The following is a 9717-nucleotide window of genomic DNA, read 5'->3' as shown; positions in this document are numbered from 1 at the left end:
TATATTCTTAGTACTTGCCTTGTGATTTACTGACCAGAGTCCCATGGTAACAAGTTTACAGAACAGTGTAATCTGGTTTAGCAAATAGAAGAAGTAATGTATTATAACTAAAAATTACCCAAATGTATCGTTTTTCTTAAGATATTAATGAAAAGTCTGTAAATTTTACCATTTTATGGATAATAATGTTTTAAATGTATGATTTTCTATATGCTAATGTCAATAAAGAAATTTTGTTTGCATTTTAGTATGTACAAAAGACTAAATGTTTAAATAAGCATTTCATATAATCTGAATGAGAATAATTGTTTTATGCAAGACAAAAACAAACCTGCTATTACATTATTTCATAAATATAGCAATGCCAGTCTTCAAATCTATGACATAAAGGTTATTTCTCACCCATATAGTTTATAAAATACTGGAATGTTTAGTTGATCAGTTAATGGTTTGGTTAAATTGACTTAGTAACCTTCATACAACGTTTTTACATTTCTACATTATGTCCATATTGCTACAGCTACATGTGTTTCGTTGTTCACACTTATCTAGAATGTATTTACAAATCCACGTGACACAACACAATTTAAAAACCAACGATTAAAGGCCTCATAATTCAAGCATTTGTATTAGAGTAACATTATTAACATAATTAATTTGTGAAACAATTAGTAGTCTACTGTTACGTATCTGCTTATTTGTTTGTTTCCCGTAGAAATTATTTCCGAGGATCTTCAGCAGTACAAGTCCTTTCTTGATTAAACCAGTTTATTCTTCCTCGATACAAACTTTTAGTGCACAGTAGTTCCACAATCAGTATGTTTCTCGTGACTTTAAACTTAACGACTTTTATAATACAAGCTATAAATCACAGCGATTCACAATCTCATTAACTTCGCTCTCGACGAGTGCAAAACACACACTTTTCGGCTCACTAGCTCGAAACTAACGGAATCATAAATTACACGGAACTTAAGGTCACTACTGCTCTCTCTTCTTTCATATATCCCCTGACTTTTTCTGCCAGGCTTATATACTAACGAAGAGGGCATCTCGAAGACACTCGGGCTTCCCTGATCATTTGAGAAACTCATCAGCGTCACGTGACTTCCACTGTCGTAACACTATATTAAATATTGGATCACTTTGTGTCTTAAACGTGCAATACGTAGGTCAAAAGATTTCTGGCCAGTAAGTAAGATCACACAATTTTAACTTAGTTTATAGACTATAAGTATCGATTTAGTGCACAAATCTCGAATCTCTATATCGTATTTAGAATATAGAGTTTATCAATTTCAAACATGCTCTACAATAAGAAAGAGTTAATGTTCACTAGAGTAAACATTAACAATTAAGTTTCGTCTAACTAGGTAACTACCGGATTTCTTGCATTAATGAACTTTGACCTTAACGCTTACAAAAACTACATTAATGACTCTTTGGTTGTACACAATGTTTTTACTTTGCGTTTTAAAACAATTATTTGACTTAACTTTTATATATATCAGATGCTCCTCATATAGAACAGAGATTAAGTCTTTGTAAACATAGGTCAATAAAATGTTCATAAGATATACCGAATTTAGTAATGCTCATTGTAATAACAGAAATGATGCATTACCTTTCACTCTTATCATCACTCATGTTTTAAAACAATCACAAAGATTGTCAACTAATAACCAAATGTTCGAAAGAAGTAAATTTGTGAATCCACCATAATATCAGTAAAATAAATCCATTTTCTCATAATAATAACCCTAACATGAAAGATAGTTTGCTTATGATCAAATTTAAATCTTTACAACATCATCAACCTTTGATGGTGATATCGAACAGCTCAAAGGATTAATTAGAAAACCGTTTCCTCAGAATAGAAGAATTAACCCACTAAACAGTAAGTATTTCTACTGTAGCTTAAAATTTAAAACGACATATTGCAAAGAACTGCAGATACAAACTTGTAAGATATAAAATATATCCCAGTGAAAAAAACAGAAAAGGGGAACTGTTATAAACGTGGAAAGTATGGACATAACATACGAGACTGATGGATCAATATATTATAATAAATAAATGAGAAAGTACTCTAAGAATGAGACACAGAGCCCAAACATGACAAAGCAATAGCAAAAAACTAACCAGACATCAAAGATAAAAATTTCACTACAGAATACTCCATCTATTTCATTTGAGATAAGAAGCTAATTATTGAAAGAAACTAGTTAATGAGTCAGTGAATATATTGACAAGAAGCCTTGCAACATGTTTAATGTTGCTAATTCTACAGCTACAGTTCGCCAACCCAATCAGGTAACGAAAACTATGAAATTGCCTTCATATATGAAAAAAAAGAGGCTAGACCAAAGCAAACAGGAAATAGTAATAATGTTCTAGCAATAGTTTGAATTAATCCTCAGTGTGAGAAGCTTCGCTACACATCATGATGTGTAGGAATTGCTATTGAGGAAGATGCATACTGGGAATATAATGCATGCAGAAATAATAAATGTGAAGTTTGACTTGTTTCAAAGAGTTTTTCATAGGCTCTGACCAATAAATCCCTGTGCACTAGACAACAACCAATGATTAAACTTCCAGTGACAATGCAGAGAGCTGTAACAATATCACCAAGAAGTAAAAAACTCATATCAGCATTTCAATTTACCCTAGGAGATTATTGTTTTGAAGAACAATTAATTCATCAATAGGATCAAGAACACTGCAAACCATAATGGCTATTTGATGAAATAGCCCATCACCATGAAAATGTATATAATCATGTATCTAATGAAATTACAAAGAAGAATGCCTACTTATGGCCAAAGATTGACTCTACTTTAAATGCTTTATACTGATCAAAATTGTATCTGAAGAGTAGATACTATCAAGGGCAAATTGACGAAACAGGTTAAAAGAAGACAGCCTTTAGTGAAGGAAATTTATTTGGATTATGAGGTGTTCCTACTCTATTTAAACAACATTCTGTTCCCTGAACTACCCTGGAATGTCGTACTTACCTAATTAAATGGCATACTCATACATAGGAAGACCTTCAATGATGCCTGAGATGGAACTTTTTTATATCACTTAATGAGTGCATGGCTTAATGACTAGAAAAGTTGGGAAATTATATAAATAGTGTTACGACAACAGAAGTCATGTGACGCTGCTGGTGCATGCGTGACCGAATTTCTCGAATTATCAGAGAACTCCGCGAATTTTGGAGAAGCCTCTTTGTTAGTATATAAGCCTGGCGAGAAAAGCCAGCGAAGTGAAACGAACAGTAGTCATGATGAGTTTCAGGTAATTTACGATTCTGTTTCGAGCTAGTGTGTGTTTTGCACTCGTAGAGAGCAAAGTTATCGAGATTGTGAATCGCTGTGATTTATAGCGTGTATTATAAAAATTGTTAAGTTTAAAGTGACGATAAAACGTACTGACTGCGGAATTACTGTGTACTAAAAGTTTGTATCGAGAAAAAATAAACTGGCTTAATCAAGAAAGGACTTCTACCGGAAATTAACAAACAAGCAGATACGTAACAATAGTATAAAATGCAAGATAACTAAGACATAATTGCTTACTGATTGATTTTTGAATTAATGAGTCTGTTAATCAGTTGGACTTTAACTTTGTAAATACTGAATTAATGTTTCAATGAAGAAACAGATATGAAAAATTAATCTTAAGTGAAACTGTTGTATTAGAAACTATTGTGCACATAAGCCTATCAGTGAACGTCAGTGAAGTTACCTTGTAAAACTTGACTGCCATAGAGTACAATGGAGTCAAAAATTTGCCTAACAGCTCAAGCATTGAACCCAGTAGGAATTTTCGATGTATTTAACTTCCATAAATTCTTCCATCAGATCAATTCCAAGATCTACAGGAATAAGGTTCTGAAAGCGACTAGGAAGTATAAATTCTAATTCCTGTCAATCTTACAATACAATTAACAAGAAGTGGCTGACTTACAGGGAACTGCCAACACCTTTTCTAAATGCTAAACCCAACAATTAAAGCACTTCTATCTGTATCCCTGCCTTCTTTTTGGCCTAATTGTTTATTTGATTACAACAGACCATTCACTCTAGTGGAACTCAAACTAACTAATTTATCCAGCTGTACATCAGTTGGGCTAAATAATATCCATTGCAAGATGCTGCATTTTCGTTCTTCTGCTCTCTCTATCTTATTCATATTATTTTTAAATTGGTTTGACAGGAAAATAAGTTTTTGTGTTGTGGTTCCGGGCTACTGTACATCTTTTTTTTCTAAGACTGGACAGAATCCCAAGAATTCTTCTAATTTCACACCTATTACTTTGTCTAACTGTCTATGTAAGGTTTTCAAGTGGGTGGCTAAGGATAATCTTTTTGGTTTCTAGAGTCAAATCACCTCCTCTCTAACATAAAATGTTATTCTGCAGAAAGAAATCCAATATGGATTATCTAATTTGACTTGTAGCGATGATGAAAGAAACATTACTGAGGAGAAAATATTTTGTTTTTATATTTTTTTAATCTTGAGTTATTTATAATCCCCACGGAGGTTACATATATTATAAAACCTTCATTGTTTTTGATTGCATGGTATTTATCCCTTTTTTGTAACGTGTTGAAAGGGAAGTCATTCTAGGTCCGTATAGGATTAACTATATCCAAATTCTTCAAATTCAGAGTATCTCGGAACTATGTCTTTAGTTTCACACTTTTCAAAATTAAGATCAATGCTATAATTGAACAATTTCCTTCTACAAATACAAAGAACCTCTATGGTAAGGATTTTTAAATTTCCTTTTGGTCATCGAGTATGAAATATGTTGAATAACAGTCTAAAACAGCCCTGAGTAAACTGCGTGGGTTGATTGACTACTGTAAGTTATTTTAGATTTTCATCATTCAAAACTATTGGAAAACATTTCTGCTGTGAACAAGGGTTGTATCCTGATCTCGAGCTATATTTAGAAGGTGCCCAGTTTCTTGTTGTGGCTGATACAAAGTTCTTTGAACAACTCTTTAAACCTTTGACAATCAGATGACTTATTTTCCATTCTGAAATCAGCTTAAAGTTAAGTGAACAAAAACCATCAGGCACCTTTATGTTCCTGCTGGTCCTACACTTTCGATTTAACACGTTTGTCACTAATGACATGTTAAGATATTAATCATTTCCATTAGTCAGATGTTAACATATCAATCAGTAAAGGGGCTATAACTATGTTTGAGCATACAGATAAATAGTCCCTTAACGCTGTAAAATGATTATATGTGTGCTGCCCTTTTGTGTATGACCGAAAATGTTTTCATTAAAGTTTAAAGAAAATGATCCAGAGTCATTTGAAGAGGATAGTGCAGATATGAATTGTAATTATGAGCCCAGTGATTCTGATTCTGATAACAAATGAAGCCTAGATTGCACAGACCCAGTAAATATTGAAGCTAACTTGTCTGTAGCTGACACTGCCAATATGGGCACTGACAGTGATACTGTAAAATCAGCATCAGTTGACGAATGGCAGAATGTCCATGCTACATATGTCAGTCCAACTGATCTTTCTTTTGCTAGAAAACCTCAAGTGGTTACAGGTTTGCCACCAGAGACCAGGCCAGTTGACATTTTGAAACTGTTTGTAACAGAAGATATTGTCAATGTGATGGTTGTTGAAATGAATAGGTTTGCTGAACAATTCTTGGAATTGAACTGCCTAAAACCTATAAGAACTGCTGATCTGCAACTGATGTATGTGAAATGGGAAAATATTTTAGCATTATTTCCATCATGATTATCGTGATAAAAACCATCAATATAGGATTACTAGTCAAATTATCAAATGCTGGCTACTCTGCTTGTCAATAATGTTATGCCACATGATCGTTTTAAACTGTTGCTAAAGTTTCGGTACTTTAGCAATAATGAATGTGGCTTAGTGCTGCATCATCATCATCATAATCACTTGCCCATTGTCTGAAAGTGTATTGCATTACAGTCCATTGCACTTTATTCTGTTCTATGTGCCCCCCCCCAATGGCACAGCGGTATGTCTGCGGACTTACAACGCTAGAATCCGGGTTTCGATACCCGTGGTGGGCAGAGCACAGATAGCCCTTATGTAGCGTTGTGCATAATTAAAAACAAACAAACTGTTCTATGCAGGCTTCGGGCTCAAAGGGGCATCAAATTTTTCACTTGTTTATCTTATGTTGTATATTTTATGTACATATTTATATTTAACTTATTAAATAGCTTTATTTTGATTTACTTATTTAGCACGTTTTTCAGAAATTCAAGTAAACCTTTTCCTGTACAGTCAGCACAATTCACTAGTGTTAGCAGTCTTTCCTGAATGCCTTTGCTATTCACGTACCGAATGACAACAAAATATTGGTCTTTCACTGAAATATCTTGTCTTGTGTCTAGTTGTATTGAAAAAATACCAGCTTTCCTTTGTTCATCAGCTATAGCCCTTTTTATTAACGATGAAATAACCGTTATGAGATTGTACACCATCGCTTTGGATATCAGTGTTAAAGAACTACCACGATCTTTACTTCGAGACTTGTGTGCCATCTGACTTTTTTTACTACTTTCTCCAATGCCTCCTCAATAGCGGATCATATTTACTTAGCAGAGTGAGCAATTCTAGAAAATGTCCATGAAATATCAATGAATCATCGAGTGTATAGGCAGCTTCGGCTGTACTACTGCCTCTGTAACTTAGCCCTTGTTTACCAATCTATTTCACAACTTAAACAATTTTGTGTATTATTGTTAATTTCTTCTCTTCTCATAAACTTTTGATTTGTAAACATGTCTGTGGTTGGAAGTAAGAATGTGAGCTTCTGTACAATAATTGTGATGTTTGTTGTTTTCATATTCATCAACCCTTTGGTGTATATGCCTCCAGTTTTTCATACCCTCCATAAACGAATTGCTTTAATGGTCTTTGCTATATACAAAACACACTGTACAGTAGAGTGCATTATTAGATTTACTGTATGATAACCAATAATACTGAGAACCATTTTTTCTCCTAAATATACTTTTTGATGAAAATGGGATAAAACTACCATCTTGTGGTTGTCTTGGATGTGATTGAAAAAAGAAAACTCTCTCATTTACTCTTGGTCTGGGAAAAAGATCAGCATTTTCTTCCTGTTGTATATAAATTTTTCTTGTAGAAATCGAGGTATAGTGCCTGCCTTGTCACACTGATTCTCCTCACATGCGACCTCATGAGTTTCATCTTTGGATTCTTGTGCTGCAGAATGATCATGCACCTGAGAGCTTTCAGTTATTGTGTCTTGAGTTTCACTTTGTGCTTCATGATGCTCCAGCACAGAAGAAGAACTGGCAGCACTAACTTTAAATATGTCTTGACTTTTTGTGACAGATTAAAATTTTCCAACTCTCATAGTATAAAGCTTGAAGTAAACTCCAAAAATATGTAATCGTGTTAGTATGATAACACGAAGATGTAAATTACCTACAAACTAGACAGAAAAATATAATAAATTAAAATATATATAAGAGATTGTTGGGTTTGGCAATGCCCCACACTATTGATTAATAAATAGCAAACTGTTGAACACATTTTTCACATTAAATAAAATAAAATTTCAAAATGTATATTGAAATAATGGCGGGGCGGCCGCCCACTAACAAAACCAAAATCGGAAGAAGGATCACAGAGAAACCAATAATTTAGAATAAATTTAGGATAAAAAAACAAGATAAAACTAATAACGGAATTCGAAACATTTACATTTTTAATGAATAAGCAATAGTCACGATTATTTAGGTAACAGATGACGCTACAAAATTTAAAACCAACTTTTCTCGATCTAATTTGAACGAAAAGTCATTGTATGCTAATTTATATTGTCTTAATAATAACGAATAATCAGCTACATAGTAAGTATGATTAAATACAAAAGAATCTTACTTATGTTTTCTCCGTGATTTTCAGAGTGTGTCCACTACCCACGCCACTGAGTAAATGTCAAATAAATGTCTGCTTGGTTAAAGCTGGTATAGTAGCACTGACTTCGACTTTAGATTTCCTTTATTTACACCCTTAATTATCATAATACCATTACAAAAATATTTTTTTGGGCATAATATATATATTAAATAAATTGATAATCACTAATTAATGTGCCTCAGCCTTTGAAAGAGCTTGTTCTTTACAACAAAAAATAAAATGATTGAGGCTTAGATTCAAGCCATAGAGGCGAACGTTGGGTGTATGAGTACAGTATGGAACGCGAAATTTCAAGTATATTCGCTGGAACTTATGTTGGCTCTCACCTACAGGGCCTGGGGGCTAGGACATTACTAATTTGATTGTACAGTTGATGACTCCCGACATGAAACATACATGTATAAGCACCTACAACTTATGTAAAGTGCAGTAGGTTGGTCAGTAATGAAGACTAGTATTGGAATTAGACAGGCCAATCAGGTTATCAAAATATATCAACTTCTGTAGTACCGGCCAAGGCGGCACTGTGCCCCACTGACTCACGGGCCCACCGGGATTTTGCTCGGTGTCCCAATCCATCCCTGTCTGAAACACAAATAGCAAAGTGAAATTGTCTGAACATGATGAATTTAAATTCAGGGCAACCACGTGTTTTGTTATATATGCAGAAATATTTTGTTTGACAGATTATGATATTTTAAAAATTCAATTTTCTTGATACATATTCTCAATTAACATAAATCAGTTTGAGCTCAGTTCTGTATGCAAATGTAAGTTGCTAGGAGTGATATGTGACACTTCTTTGACAGTTGACTATTATTTTCATAGGTGAAGTCTGTTGCTGATAAAAGTCTATAGGAAAAGGAGGCGTAAGTGATAATGAGTTCTTAAGAGTGGAGGGATCAGTTCTACCCATGCTGTGTATGATCTACTCCAGTCACTAATGTGGAATTCTCACTCCCCATTTCTTTCTTACTCGACCTGGACTCTGTTAGTTAACGACCAGATGGTAGTGAAGAGAATGTGGTGAGATTCTGGATAACTGCAGACCATTAACCTCTGAGACTCTCGGGGCCATCAGACCATTCATGGTGAAAGTGACTAGCCTGAAAGTCTCGAGCCTTACTGTCACAATGATCCTTCTCTACAGCCTCATGCTCCTGCACATAGCGTGTCATCATTTGAGCTAGCATTAGGAGTATCGAGTATTTCCCAGTGAAGAATCTATCAATTTCTTTGACCCTAGAATGGAACGAAAATGCCAATATTGCTTTCACCAAAGCTGGTGGAAGCTGTAAGTCAAAATGACTGCTACTTCTAGACTTTGATGTATTTTTCTACAGGATCCTCACAAACCTAGCATTTTTCTCATCTCAACTATATGTTTTACATGATTTCAAAAAGTTGCTCTTCATGTTACTGTACCAGAGAATCAACAAATAAAGAATCGTCTTCATCTTCTACAAGACTTTCGAAACGTTGTCCTCTACACTTCTTTTTTCTACAGTAGGCAGTTGCTGTCCATTTCAATGTACTCATCAAGAATACTCTGCCTAAATAATTTATGAAAGAAAACTTTCTTTGATCAACATTCTATGTTAGAACCACCTATACCTTTGTCAAAATTTAATATTGTTATGTCTCTGGTCGTTAGTTTGTTAATTTTCCGTAAAATTTTTTACGAGGAACCTTTAGCGATACAAGTCCCTTCTTAAATAAAACTAGTTTAT

The sequence above is a fragment of the Limulus polyphemus genome, unplaced genomic scaffold, assembly GCF_000517525.1.
Source record: "Limulus polyphemus unplaced genomic scaffold, Limulus_polyphemus-2.1.2 Scaffold4490, whole genome shotgun sequence".
Classification (NCBI taxonomy): domain Eukaryota; kingdom Metazoa; phylum Arthropoda; class Merostomata; order Xiphosura; family Limulidae; genus Limulus; species Limulus polyphemus.
Note: the sequence above shows the minus strand (reverse complement) of the source record.